The sequence below is a fragment of the Oenanthe melanoleuca genome, chromosome 6 (genome assembly GCF_029582105.1).
Source record: "Oenanthe melanoleuca isolate GR-GAL-2019-014 chromosome 6, OMel1.0, whole genome shotgun sequence".
Taxonomy (NCBI): Eukaryota; Metazoa; Chordata; class Aves; order Passeriformes; family Muscicapidae; genus Oenanthe; species Oenanthe melanoleuca.
The window spans coordinates 19,297,575-19,313,552 of NC_079340.1; the positions used below are offsets into that span (position 1 = coordinate 19,297,575).

The window sequence follows — 15,978 nt, forward strand, 5'->3', positions numbered from 1 at the left end:
CCACCAAAACACACTTGCTTCCAGAAACACCCAAACACCTTCCAGCACCCTTGGCCTTGTCACAGCCTCAAATAAAAGGGTCATCTGGCAGAGTGTGCCTCTGCTTTGCCTCCATATAACAGTGACAGTGCAAAGCAGTTTGAGGCCTTGACTGGGTCACTGAGACCCTATTCCTACAAAAAATAATGTATAATGATAATTTAAAATCCATGTGCATCGGCATTTTTCTTCATAATCCACTTGCTACAAAATAAATTGTAGCTCAGCTTGCTGCATCGTGAAACCAAATGTCCAAGGCTACAAAATATTTTTCATTCCTCTCAGAAAATGCATATATTTGGGAGTATGCATGTTTTATCTGTTGACACAAAACATTCATGGTAGTTTTATAATATTCCAGCAGTGATATCTCTGGAAAAATAAAACTTTTCCTAAGAAGGAAGAAGGCAAGCTTTCTAAGATCGTGTGGGAAGCATGAAACATCAAAACAATGATTCCAAAATAGTGAGTGAGTCTTCTTACTAGATAAGTTTAGAATGGGTTCTCTGAAAAATTTTTCAAGAATTACTAAAATGTAAAAACATCCATAGCCTCATATTACATACTCTTCCTCATTCTCAGAAAAAGGAGCTTATTTTTTTTTGCATTGTTTCATGAAATATCTTCTGAGATTTTTTTCCACACATAATGGAAGTACACCCTGGATCTATCTCTTACCCAATTTTTTTAATATATGTATAAGCTCTCACTTGACAAATGGTGCAAATGTAGTTTCTTTTCTCTAAAAAAGAAAAAAACCCAAGTTCATAATGACTAATTAAAATTCAGTCACTTATAAGAAACATAAAATATGCTACATGAGTTTTCCACTCAGTCATTTTGTGCAAACTATTCAGAGGGAAACTGAAAAGACAGAAAATTGGCTTTTCTGAATACTCTTAATTCTACTGAAAGTCAAATGATAAATCACTGTAGCCCAAAATAAAGTCTTTGGGCTAACAGAATCTATTGAGAAATGTTCAAATACAGAAGAGACTTCTAAAAGAACGAAGACAAATTGTTTCCGTCTAGACTAGCAAGCAAAAAACGTAATGGGATTAATTTGCAACAAGCAGTATCTTGGTTATATAGTGGGGAACATATTTAACTTCAGTGATAATGAAGAAGTAATGCACAGTATCTGCAGATATTGAGAAACCTCTGTCATTGAACACCTGCAGGAAAGACTGAAGCAGAAAAGTCAGTTAAGAACACCACTGACTTGTCACTGCTGGTTTGGGCAACAGGTGGAGTGCAGTGAGCTTCTGGGCTCTCTTTCAGTCATGTTTGCTTCAATTCTTTGTAAGACTTCAATTCTGTTTCCTGCTTCAGTCTGCACAGAGAGGTTTTGTAATAAAAAGCACTAAAAGCTCGTGTGCACTGTTCTTGACTTTGCAACAGAACACAAGCTTATGCCAAAATGAAAACAATGCAATATACAATGTTCATTTTATATTAGAAGGATTATATATTTACACATGCTTTACATATATGGACTGAACTGTCACTCTCACAACAAGCATTATCTCAGTAAGAGGATGATATGGAAGGCATCTCACAAACACCCACCAACACCTATTTGCTCCCTAGATGTCAAAGTGCCTCACTGACTCCACATGCATGACAGCTCTTCCCACTCAAGGAAGAGAAAGCACAGCCTGCACCAGCCTCCCCTGTGTCTCACCACTGAAACTGAGGGTGTTTGGTTGTGTCTGTATTGCACATTTATTTTAGATCACAAATGGACTTCTGAAGCGAATCTCTAAAACATCCTCACTTACTGTGCTTTAGTTTAGTCTTAGTGCAAAAAAAGTGAATCCTTTTCAGACAAAACTGCACCAGAGGATGCACTCCCAGAAGGCAACTAGCACATCCCAACTGGTAAAAAACTGTAGCTGTCAGAAGCATCCAGTCTTTGGAACAAGCACTGAGGTCAAGAAAGGACAGTTGGCCCAGACAGCTCATATCATGGCTTGGCTGCAGGTGACCACGTACCACAAGAGACAGAGCAAGACTACGGACAATGTCATATGTGCAACACCACAGCGATACTGGTACTTTGCACATGCAACATCTTTTGGTAAGTACAGTTGTAAATACCTTATAGCTGTCAATATGGCAGGAAAGGAAGATATAACTCTGTAAGGAGTGCCTATTGACTATGAAAGAGAGACAACATAAGAGTGAAGATGAGCTGTTCTGCAGCACATTGCTTGCTGATGAGGTTTAAAGGTGCATTCTTAATAATTCACCATCTCCATCACAGTATCAACAACACTAGGCACAAAGACCTCAAAACATGGCAAAAGTTGACACTGAATTTGCAACAGGCTAGATCACTGATCCTGATCTTTTACACATTACATTGCTTAAGTATAATCACCCTTCAGACTCCACTTGGTACAACCTCTCAGACCTAAGAACAAAGCTCAACACTACAAAGTGATTGTAGCTAAGGCTGGCTCTAAAGCAAGTCTCTATACTGCCAGAAACCACTAGGAATAAATATCTCATTAGAACTGGATTTCACTAGACTGCCTATTGATCAAATCCAGCAGAAAGCTAGTGCAGGGCTTTTGAATACCTTTAGCATAACTACTTTTAATGAAACTATCATCTTTCACAATTAAATCTTCACAAACCAGCTTCACTGTAACAGAAAAAATGAAGCTGTCAAAAAGAAAATCTTTTCATGGAACCTAAGCCAAGATGATTCAAGAGCAGTCACTAGTATTTCTGGATTTGAAAGAAGACTGAAAATAAATAAAACACTTCCTGATTCAAAACACTGAATTTCAAACTAGCATTTCTCAATTCTTCAGTAAACTGGAAGAAATTTATGTAAATTCTCTCTGTAAAGAGAGAGCCCATGGAACAGGCTGCTGCAGCAAAAATGCAGCTGACACCCAAGGAGTGAAACACATGCTGAACAGAAATTTTAAGGCACACAGCTCATGGTTAAAGTATGGCTATAAATACTGAAGAAGTAGAAATAACTTATCTAAGTAAGTAGAATAACTTTTTTCTGTTGACTTTTTCTACACCTATAAATATTTAATTCTTCCATAATTCACATCTTTGCAAGTCGTGGTTGTTGGCATAATTTACCTCTCCAGATTCAGATATTTTATGTTTCCTCATTCCAGTCTTCTGCGTTTTATCATAGAAAATCCAGGATCCTTATTCTCAACTTCACCACCTTCCATGATTTACACTCTGCATGAAAGTCCATTCCTTTTTCTGTCTCTTTGCCTGTGTTAAACTAGTTATTTTCCCTGAACTATCTTTTCAGTTTTTTGTGTATGTATGCTTCAGATTTCTACCATTTTTCACTCCAGGAACAGATCTGCTTCTGCTATAAAACTCCTTATCCAGTCTAATACACAAATCCTCGAGCTTTGTGTTGTCAGTTTATGTTCTTCAGGAAACCCATAGTATCTTTCTGCACTTCAAAGAACAGCCAGGTCCTTATAGTAACTTGCAAAATTGAACTTCTTTCAGGCCAAAAGCACAGTAGTTTTTTTAACAGTTAAAGCAAGATACAATCCTCACTAAAATTAGCTACTGTTGCTGCACTAAATGAAACTGGGTTTTTGTGTTCTATCACATCAAGTTAATGCTAAAAATACTACAAAAAAATGAGGACCCAGACTATTCACTTGGAGTTACCTAAAGCCTAAATTGGTAGCTTTGCTTATCCTGCTGATAAACAGCTGAAGCAGATAATCTCTAACATAGCAAGTATTCCTTTTATTAATCAAAACAAGATAACCTCTGCTTAGCTTTAACAAACGACTTGTGGACTGACTTAATCATTGCTGATGCCCACAGGAACAAAGAGGTCTCTTCTCTAACAAAAGAATCTTTTTAAGAATGGGAGAAAAATACAGAGTGCCAGGGAAAAGTCACTGCTTTTTTTAAATGAATGCAATCTCAAAAGAGTAAGCCTGCCTAGAATATGAAAATCTACTTTCAACGAGGTTTGATGAACTGAAAGAATCAATAACTGGATTTCTGTCTTGTTTTTATTTTTAGGTCCTTTTCTTTCTACATTTACTTTGATTTAAAAAAAAAAAAAAGTATTCTCTCTCTACATTCAAAAAACAGTTTTAAAGCAGTAAAGTGAAAATTACAATCACTAACAACATGCTCACTGTCTAGAAGGCTACTGGCAAAGGTCTTGTGATTATGACAAATTTCTAAAGCAAAAAAAAGGTTTCAATACCTGTAAGAATAAAAGTAATTATTCGACCTATTATAATATCTTTTAACTTAGACAGTTTTTTGATGATAGACTTCGCTTCCATGACATTATACTAATGTAACTGAAAGTATAGAAAAATCTTGAAGGAATAATTTTTTCTGCTGGTATTAAAATGTGTGCAATAAATGGATTATAATAGAAGCCTTTTTAGTAAGCTATGCTACAGAAATCCTCCAAATTGTTCACACGCTTTAAGAGAACACATGGATTATGTGTACAGTGAGAAAATAAAAACTGACCACAGAAAAATAATTAAGAAATAGACACAAGTGAACAGCTGGCAATATATAAAATGTAGATCTGTTCAGTTCAAAAAAAAGGAAAAATACAATAAAAGCTCCCCTAAGCAGAAGACATCTATGCAATATTTGGCAGTGTAATTGAACACCAGCTCCAAGGACAGATCAGCCTAACTGGGATAGCATTATTTTGCTGTCTCTTGGATGCAACATATCTTGGTACCGTAATAACCAAACCAACCAGCTTTTGTTAATTTCCTGTTTCTGTTCTATCTAATTAAAAATACCTCTCTCTCTCCCTTAATGAACATGAATTCACCGTTATCTATTCTGATTGCAAATATCTCAGTCCACTATTAAAGAGCTTGATATTTAACTTAGTGGAAAGCTTGACACAGAACAGGATCAATTTCAAGTTTAATTTCACTGTAGAAACCGCTGAAATCAATAGATCCGATTTGTCTTCAAATTTGCTTTTGAGTCGAGTAACCAGAGAATGAGAAGATGCACAAGTTCTCTCTCTATATACCTAAATCTAGCAATATGGGTTACCTCTTAAAACTGCCTATCAGCACACATTGGAAATTATTATTAGCAGGGGAGCTTTGATCTACAGGGTACTTACACTAAATAAAACTGGAGTTCATTATAACCTAAGCATCAGCAAGCAGAACACACAGAGATAACCTGAAGAAAAGCAGATGAACTAGAGTCTATAAAAATTTATTTATTTTTTTATTAGACCAAGTAATATTACTGATGCACTCTGATGGCACAGGTTTCTTTTCAGGTTTGGAATAGAAACAGCAAACTTCACAGCTAGTTCAAGAAAGCCTGCTTTGAGTTTAATTCAATCATAGTAATAGCAAGACATTGGAGAAGGTGATCTTCTCTTGGGGAGCAGCAGCAAGTTACCACACTGGACCAGGTAAAAGAAGCAATAGTTTCTATAGCACAAAGAGAAAAGAAAAAGGGTAGAAATCACCTGTAGAAAAGAATTTTGCTGGAACTAGAACACCCTGAAACACACAGATAATTCTACTGAGGCTGAGATTTTATTGCTGAACAGATTTATGAAACCCCTGGAGAGGATTTTTTTTAAAAGGCAACTAGCATGTTGAAGTATAAATGAATTAAATTATGTTATATACCACAAAATCCTGACTCATGAACTGACTGCATAGTGGAATTCAGCAAAAAGAAAGATAGGGAGTGATTGTAACAACAGTCACTTACTCCTAAAATCACTTCTTGCTTTAGGAACTGGCAAAGAGTTCAGTTTTGAAAACCAGACTCTGAACACACTTTTAAAATTTCACAATTATAGCCTCAATCACATGAAATCTCATAAATAAAAAGGTGAAAGTATTGTATGGTTAGACATACAACCTGCCTATACAATTTCTGACTTGAAACAAATTTAAGTTGTCCAAAAAAGTGACATAATTATTAGGACAGTTTAGATTCACATGCATGGGAAATAATTTTTTTTTCTTTAACCACGAAAAAAGTTGAGTAAACATTTTTACAGAGTAAAACCTATGCACATCAAAACATTAATTCAGACTGTAAAGTAGATTTAAAGATGATCAGCATGAACTATTTATTAATTACATAGCAGCCCTTACATTTTTCAGAAGTTCCTACCCGTAAGTATGAGCTTGAAAACCTATTCTGTTTATGGCTGAATTAGAAGATCCTGGTTCTAAGCTAGATATACTGATATTAGCTCAGTTGGCTGGAGCATGTGCTAATAACACCAAAGTCACGTGTGCAATCCCTGTATGGCCCACTCACTTCAGAGCTGGACTCAATGATCTTTCCAGGTCCCTTCCAACTCAGAATATCCTGTGAAATCCGAACACTGACATAAGATATGAAAGGATTACCATGATTTCACCACACCTCAACTGCCATGGCTGGCTCCCATCATCCCTAGTGTACATCTACACTGCCCTGTGTAATTACATCCACACTGCTGCTCAGATTTCTGGAAGTGTATCCAAGGGCTTTTACCACTCCACTAGACTGAGTCATTCATGGAAATATTTTGCAGCATACAAGAGAACTTGGCTGCTTGTCTCTGAATTACCATATACTGCCAACACATTTAACCAACCATTTCCTCTCTGTATGCGGGTTGGCTGGTACTGGCTACAACTGATAAAAACAATGACAGGCCTGTCCATAATAAATAGATCCACTGGGTTTTCTTCTGGCTGTAAATTCCCAAGAAAAAAGATATAATGAGTAGCAGCATAACATTAATTTTGACTTTGCAAAATCAGAAGATATCAGGACAAAATTTATCCAATTTGATGCTGATTTTCCAATTCCTTTCCATTTTCGAGGCAGCTAGCAAAGAGCTGAGACTGCATCCTCATGCAGAAAAGTACAACTAGGAATGGCTCCAGAATATCTGCATAAGAATCAATGTGGTTTTTGCATGTTAACCCCAGCCAGTAAACATTTCTTCTGCACCAGAAATAATAGGCTTTGAAGGTCGTGATGTAACAAACGACCTCGAGACTAACAGGATAGCAAATGGACACCTCTGATACAAAGGGCACCCTGTGTTACACAGGGTTTGGCTGAACACAGACATACTTACATTATGGAGAGATGAATCAGCAGTGGTGCCAGAAGTCTGAGGAGATCCATCTACACCATCTACATGTTTAGTCAGAAAGCAGCTTTATTGCTTCAAGTCTACATGTATGGCAATGGGCCACCTGCGCCCTGCTATTTTAGGGGACCTTCACCTACTGCTGTAACTCATGAAACCGTATCCTGATTTCAGAAGACCTGCCAGAAGAAGGTTTAATTATAATTTGGTAGATAGACTGTGAATGTCTGGTTGGCTGGCTGAAATTTAGCTGCCAAAAGCTGTTTGATACCAGCATGCCATCTGTCTTGCTGTGGCATGCTGCAGCACGCACTGTGCAAGACCAATCACAAGATTCCATTCCTTCAGAGGCAACTATCATCAGGAAGGCTGGGTGAAGGGATTCTGGGCCATAATGACTGATCTTCTAAATCTACACCTTTATATCACAGTGTAACAGATATGTGAAAAGGCTGGAAAGAGACTGTTTAAGTGTTTTCGGGTTTTTCATTATTTTCCTGCAATGAAATCCCATCTAATGAATCCCCTCCTTTGCAAAACTCCTGAGTGATTTCAGAAATATTCCACTTTCAAACATATTTCATAACTCTTTCTCCTAAAGGCTGTCACAGTGGTAGACTAGTAGGATTTTGATTTGAGCAACACACCAGCAGAAGGACTCCCTTGCAGCATCTGTATTTGAGACCTTTTAAGATCTGAATATAAATACAGCATAGCATATGGAATGTTAAGTTCAAATGCTAAACAAATGTACATGTAAATTGCCAGATAAATTCCAGCCCATAAGAACAAAATGGTCAAAAGGGAGGATTTATGAGTTTACTTTGGAAGAAAAGAGTGTTGTAGAAAAAGAACTGTACAGTTCTTGCTGCAAAATGAATTTGTTACTGCTTGAGTTAAAGCAGAACTCAAGGTTTAACCTCACCTCCCAAAACTGATACAAACCATGTCCAAAATCAAAGCAGGAGCTCCTGTTCAAAATTAAATTAAAATGCATACAACTTTGAGTTAATGCTGAAATGGAGAAATTTCCAGTGATTAGACAGAATGCAAGAATCTCAAGTAGGTTCCAGTATTTGAGTATTTTGATCAGGACACTAAAAATTAATCTTATTTCTATTTTTTCCATTTATGTAATACAGAAGCTTTTCAATTTTAAAAATGAACTCTTACGAATCAGTGAGTATGGGAGAAAATACAAGCAAAAACGTAACTTGAGAATATATATACACACACCTATGGATGTTCAAAATAAGATGTATATAAAGCTAGGTACCCTTTAAACCCAGGGTTTATGACCCTGATTTTCTATATTTTCTTTTTTGTTGTTGTTTTAGGAACTTTTTAATTTTCAAAGACTATACAAACTGTAGCTGCAGAAAAATAAAGCATTGATAATGTTAATCATTGTAAAAATGAACAAGAGGCATTTTCAGTGTTTCAGAGCCTTAGCCTTGAGGCATTTCTTCTAGCCTGAGTGCTCTGGACTTGGACATCAACAATCCCTGCATTTAATTAATGATCTCTTGAAGTTTGCACCTTGCTGCACAACCTTTAAAAATTGCCACAAGCAGAAATTAAAACTCTTTTTTGGCTTTAAGAGCCTCAGAAATACATTTTGTAAAAAGCATCATCTTCCTTACTTTGGTCTTATCCTGAAGACCAGATTATATATGACAGTGACTCTTCAAGGATAGGTGGGAAAGAGGAGTTATCGGCTCCCATCTGGTCCAGTTTCCCAAATACCGCACAGGAATGGCACAAGTTCAAATAACTATTCAAATGAAAAGTGCTTCAATTAGGGAAACAATCATTAAATATAGTCCTTCAAGGTAAAAATAGTAAGAATGTTTCCTATGGCTTCAGTGTCATACGAAGTGAAGCAAATACCAAAACTGCCACTTGTGTTACTGTACAAGATGAACAATGCCAATCTGAGAACTTAATTTTAAGTATAATTATATCAAAGAATAACATGAGAATTAAGTAAGATCTGGTAAGTATACAACACTTAAGGCTCCTTTTTCTTGCCTTTTGAATCTTCAAAAGAAAGACAAACGGGTGCATGAGACACACTACCAGATTTTCCACACAGACCAAAGAGCAGGCAAATCTGCTGCATAAGTGTTTTGGTTATTATTCTTACTGATTATTGGAACAAAATTAATCCAAGTCACATCCAGTAAAAACAACACTTGATTACATGTTCCCAATTTAAGCCCTGAAGCTTAGCAATGAAAGAATTTTAAAGGAATGGAATACACTTGGAAAATGTTCAATCAGCTCAGAGTTTTCATCATTCTGGCTTGCTTTCTGCAGTTACCTAAACAGAATCTGTTCCTAACACTAGTTTGTTTGAGAGCTGTCCTCTACATATTTCACAGAAAATGGATACATACTTTACATATACTTCACAGGAAATGGATAGAGAACAGAACCACTAACAGCAGATACTGTTATTTGTACACCTGTGTACAAAATACCTTTGTATAATCTGCTAAGCAACATTTTTCACTTATTTTATATTACATTTGGAATAATATAAATACAACCTCTACAGAATCCACACCTTCGCCACTTCATTTTGGTGAGGATTTGATTACTGACTCTACTGTGTGCACTGAATATTCCCTGATGATGAGAACATTCTGTGAATAGGAAATTTATTGTAGCAGCTATAATTTAATTTAATTTGATATCCAAGGTTTTTAGATTTCTAACAAAAACAAAATCCAGGAATATACCTGTATTTAAACAAAAACTTCCACATAGAAATGCCCTAAGACACATCAGAGAAAACTGCATGACTTATTAAGGCATCAGTCAAAAACCTGCAATGGAACACCACAAAACTATTGTGATAATAGTTTTGTGTCAGCAGTATACAGCAGGAAGAACCTAAAAAGAACAATATGGCCTTTCAAAGTACTGTTAAAGACAGTACTACAATTTATAAAGATACTTAACAAAGAATTAATAAGAACAGTGAGTTCTATGCTGCTAAAAAAAATACTGTAGTAATTATACCTCCTAGTTCAAAATTCACAATGTGAATGAGGAAAAAATGAAAAGATTCTCTCACACAAGAATAAATGAGTGAACCAAGGACACTAATTGAAGAAGATGCTAAAAATAGAGAAAAATTATGAACTGGAAATAAATTGATGGATTACGTAAAAGGGTGAAGGGCAAAGCTAACACTCATAATTCACAACCATTCAGCACTCGCACTTCATTATTAAAGAAATGGCTTTAAAGTATTTTAAGACATACTAAAAAAGTATTCACTGAAACTGGTCAAAAAGAGAGGGAGATGTTGAAGATGTGAAAATGAATTTGCCATTAACTGATGATGACCTGCAGCCACTGGGAATGCTGTGCAGCAAATCCATGGCTCTTCTGGCATGTCCTGAAGGGCACTGGCACAGTGGTCAGCTATCTCCACTCTACCCCAACACAGCCAGAGCTGTGCTACTCCTCCTTAGGTGTCTGCCTATAAAACACCATTTGGTCTGTGTCCTGTTTACACTACACAGAAACAGAGAGGTAAAATCACAGCTGATGCCCTTGCTGTAATCCTTATGTGTATTTCTAGATAAAAACAAGCATAATCTTTTTAGTTTAAAAGAATTATGGCTAGCTACTGCAGTTGGACTAGATAATATGTAGGACCCTGCCAACTAGACTATTTGGGACTACTGTATTCTACATATTATTTACTTTTTTTCCCTTGTGGTTGGAACTAAAAGTGGACTATATTCAAAGCTGGTATTAATAGCCATTTCTCAGAAATACAGTATTATGGGCTGTATATGGATATGATATCTATATCTATATATGGATACTTATATCCTTGGTTGAGTGTCCCCAGGACAAAAGGTATGTTACTTAACAGATAGTTTAAAGGAAGGAAAAAAAAAATTGTAGTATCATAAGATGTTTCTTCCACATAGATTCTGCAATATCAAAGAAACAAGCAGATGGAGATACACAGCAGATAAAAGCTGTGGGAACCTCCAGAGGAGTCTGCCAATGCAGTTAGTCAAATTCACCTGGAAAGCACTCCATGTAGAATGCACAAAACGCAAAGGGATCCACACAGGTAAAACACAGATGGCCTTCCTAATACATGTTTATTGTTTATTTTAGCATGGATTAGTTTATGTTCTTTTTCTCTTCCCCAGACACAGTCCTTCCTCAAGCTCATTGGCAAATATGTATTGTAAATATACAATATGTCAAATTAGTATTTTTTTCTGTAGGATAAAAATACAACTGAGGAAACCAGCCTAAAAATGGAAAATCTGTAACTACAGAGGAATAACGTAAAATTATTGCCACACAGTTGTTTTTTCTCTTTTTTCAGAAAGGAAGCAGTTCAGCTGTTTTCTTTCGTAAACTACTTCCTCTCATAATTCAGGAAGAGTAAAATCAATCTCTCTGCCTAGAATAGTAGCAATCCTCTTAGTCTCACATTTTTTCCTTATTTGCAATTTCAATGCAAGTTTCCAGTGTAGTACAATACCTGGCAAAGTCCAACTACCATGGGTAAATTTACTGAGTGAAAAAAGTATTCTGTAATGAGTTTACTTACTCTAGAATGGAATTTCCAAATTTTAAAAGGTAATTTTGAAAGCTGTCTTTCAATGCAAGCATCTAATTATGCCAATTACCAGAAAATTTTCAAAAGCATTGTAACAGACCGCATCCTTAAAAAGCTGATTTTTCTCATCAGGAAGCTGATGGGAAACTAAGGAAAATTTATATGCTGTTTTTATAAAGGATTAACATGAATTTACAACTTCCCATCATAGTAAGTCACATTCATGATGTTATATAAGTATTATATCATGCCAGTTTTTCTTTTAAGAAAGTATTGCTACTAGCCAGCTATTCTTAGCAAGCTTTCTGGAATCACAATGGCTGTGCCAGAAGCACAACTCAAAGGATGCTGAGAGGCATTTTAAAGCCCAAAAAAGAAATACACAGCAAAACTCAGGTCAATATAATCATGGTCCTTCTACAGACATACAGAACACATCAAATGCACAGTCACATACATTCAGTGGCTATATCAAGAACTAAAGGACCAATGGCACCGTGGGCTACCTCACCACTTCAGAGAGAGCCATGACTGCCAGGCAGTAGAGACATGGCCAGGTGAGCTACCAGTGGAAATGCTGATATGCTTAATAAAACTCTGAAGTCCAAGAAAGAATCTGTAGCACTGAGACATCAAAAATATTATGTAGCTTAATGAAAAAAGTCATCGCAATAACAAGAATTGCCAAAAAGTCAAAGCTGAAAATATTTTGATTCTTTCTTTCATATGTTTTTAAATTACAGATTTGAGGAGCCTGTGTGATTAAGATTTAGAACTGAAATCTGTTCTACGATGCAGGAGTTTAAGCCAGAGAGGGATTAGTGGAATACAGCAGACAGCAAAGAACAGGGCAGGCACATGTCTGAGCCAAAAGAAGTAAAACAATAGACTACACAAAGTATTACATCAACTTTAACTTCATAATAGAGGTCTAAACAATCTCAACATCTATGACTTGCCTCAATATTACTTACTTCTTCTTACCTCAAATATAAATGCTCTAAGTACTTACTTATCCTTGCAAGCTTTTTTACTTAGCTAGTAAATTGCTATAGCTCTCCTTAGACTAAGCCCTGCTATAAACAGCTAAATAAGCAATTGTTTTCTATAATTGTTTTTGTTTAGTTTATTTCATTCAGGCATCATAAGGTAAATTAATAAAGAGACATTTATACAAGATTGTGTTCAAACAGACTATAGCTATATATATTATACTGTTGAAACTAGCTGTCTTGTAAAAAAAATGAAAGTATTTATTACATGTGGCTTTCACAGGATTAATACACTTGCTACATAAAAGCTGTTCTAAACAGTCACAAGACTCCTTAATGAATTGTGTCTTTGTCATTAAGCTTTAGCAGATTATACTAGAAAGGGTGTTTGCAGTCCTTTCCTAACAGGCAAACTTTGAAAGCTAGTGATTTTACCATCTGAAAACGAACTCAAAACTAGTACCTTCCTCAGATTTTAAGAAATCTCCCTTAACCTAAAGACCTCAAATGCAATTCATTCCTTCCATAAAAGTATATAGCAAAAATGAACACTTTCTTCCCTGTGGTGCTATTGCTACCTGTATTTCAGTTAAGGCTTTAAATGGAGTTAGAGCCAACAACAATATTGTTTATGCAGCAAGAAAATAAAACAACTAGGGAAATAAGACACATTTGTCTTTATGGCCAGCACAGTCCCTTCCAACTCGAATTATTCCAGGACTATTCCATGGCAGTTAAGCATTTTACCTGACTTCAACAGAAAAGCAAGTAGTCAAGTTATTGTACACATAGGTCTGTTGGAAATAGGAAGTATTCTTGTCATAAGAACTGCAAATCCTCTGTATGAAAAGGAGTTTCGCTTTCCTAAAGTTAACGGCTCTGAAGGAATAAGATGGGACTCTAAAACCAATTTTTTTCTATGAACTTCTAGGAGGTGGGGCTGTAAAAAACAGGTCCCCCTGCATAGATCAAGGATGATACCAATAATACACAGTTATCTTTTCTGTATTTTTTAAAGACACAAACTACAGAGTATGCAAAGAGAGCTATAAAATTATTCCAGGCTTGAATAGTGAGACCCAGAGAAAGAGATTTAGATCAGAAATGCGTAACTTCAGTTCAATAAAGTGAAAGAGGAAACTCAACTGTAGTAGATATTTAAGCACTTTTCAACAGGGGAAATAAATCAGATTTTAAATAATTAAATCCAGCAGAAAAAATGCATAGCAAGAACAAATGGTTGTCCTTGACAGACAAACTCAAACCAAAAGTGCCATCCCTCTTTATCTTGGAATGCCAATGACCACTGTGAAAGCTGGGCATGTGGATGGATGGTAGTTCTCAGGCTTCTTCAGAAGGCTGTACAGTAGCACAGTTGTCTTTCAACTACTGAGCTTAAAACAGAGACAACTAAGAAAGATGTCAGACCAGCTAAATGTCTCCATTGACATCAGGCTTTGTAATTCTATGAGCTTTCTTAGTTTCCCAAACAACATGCTGTTACTGCCCTCCTGCCTTCAAATCTGATGTACCATCATCCATGCAATCACTAAACCTTTTCTTCCTGCTCAAGATTTCTGAAATATTTTCCAGTATTTCATGTTCAAAAAAAGTTTTGGTTTTTGAAGGATCTGTCATTTTCTTTTTTCCTCTTAAACAAAAGAAAGTATAATATTTTGGGTGTTTGGAAGTAAACAGAAATCCTAGTTACTGGCACCATTTTAGTTCTATTTTGCAAACAAGAATTCAAAATATATTTTCATTTTTCATTGATGTCTTTTTTAGAGAAATTCATTCTATATGGTTATGGAAATTACCTGAAGTCTTCTCCCAAAGACCGACCTTGTACGCAAATCCTACCACCACCTTCAAGCAGTACCTGAAGCAGCACCTCTTCCTTTTTGTGCTCAATCCATATTTAAAAGGTTTGTTAGTAGCTACTAGGAGCTATTTTATATCCACAAATACTGTAGCTATGAGGTAGACATTAACTATGCAATTTAATTTGATTCCTTCTACTTCACGGCAATTACAGAACTGCATATTATGAACACCTAAAAGCTAGAAAGAAGAAAATTCTAAGATTCTTTTTTTTTATTTTTCTCCAAATTTAAGACACTTCAACTTAAATAAAAACAAAACTATTTCATGGTGCTTTAAATTATGATACCACAAATAAGCTCCTAAAATGTTAATTACATTTTATCAACCAAGTGCCTATGTCAACTTAAGAACAGAACTACCTCTCCACAGCAAATACGGGCAAAAGATTTCTTTTTAGCTATACCTATTTTCAGAATAAAGTCCCAAAGATTAATGATGCTTCAAATCTGAATTCTTCTGAATTCCAACTTGAAAATTCTAGAAACTCATAAGAAAAGGAATTTATTTGAAAAAATTGTATAATAATTTTTAGAATAAGTTACACTTTTGAAATGAAATATCTATGTTAAAGAAATTTTTCCACAGAATCACAGAACATGCTGAGTTGGAAAGGACTACAAGGATCATCTAGTCCATGTCCTGGTCCTCCACAAGACCATTTTGCTGTGTTTCTCTGCTGAGCTTTGCAATTTAAATTTGAACAAGCAAATACAGGTGAACAACTCCAGATCGAATCTTCTCTAAAGCTAACAGTAACATAATAAAAGGCATTTGAAGCAATAGCTTTTCCAGACTGAGAATTCTTTTTCACCCTCAAAGAAAAATGCTCTCAGAAGACACCATTCCAGCCCATGGATGGGGGCAAGGAGAGGAGATCTAATGCAACAGCATCAGATCTATCCGTTTGCTAGAAGATGTCAACACTTACAAAGAAAGCTGAAAATGTGCAGGAAATCTGCCTCACTAAGACCATGAGAAATGTAGACAAAAAAATGCAATTACTGTAGAGTTGTGCAAAGCCCTTACAATTAAGCTCAATAAAAAATTAAAGGTACTTTTAGCATCAAATTGTATCCTAGTTCTTCTACTGTTGCTTTGAAACATTTTCAATTTGTGCTTGATAAATCTTCCTGGCAAATTACTTATTCAGAATTACTAAAATATGTAGCAATGCTTTAGGTACATAACTAGTATTTCAAAAGCAAATACTTAACCATTTGAAAACTATGTCAATATGAATCCTCTTAAATAAAAGTTAAACCAATCATGCCCAAAGAAAAATCCTCATATCAGCTTAATTTTTAGAAAAATGCTTACACTATTCTGCCTCA

The 15,978-nt window shown here is 35.7% G+C and overlaps 1 protein-coding gene across 1 annotated transcript in view; it reads right to left on the reverse strand.

Annotated features, from left to right (window-relative positions):
• The window catches only part of PLCE1 (phospholipase C epsilon 1), a 138,037-nt gene that overhangs the window by 50,777 nt on the left and 71,282 nt on the right, over window positions 1-15,978 (reverse strand). The gene's annotated exons all lie outside the window — the stretch shown is intronic.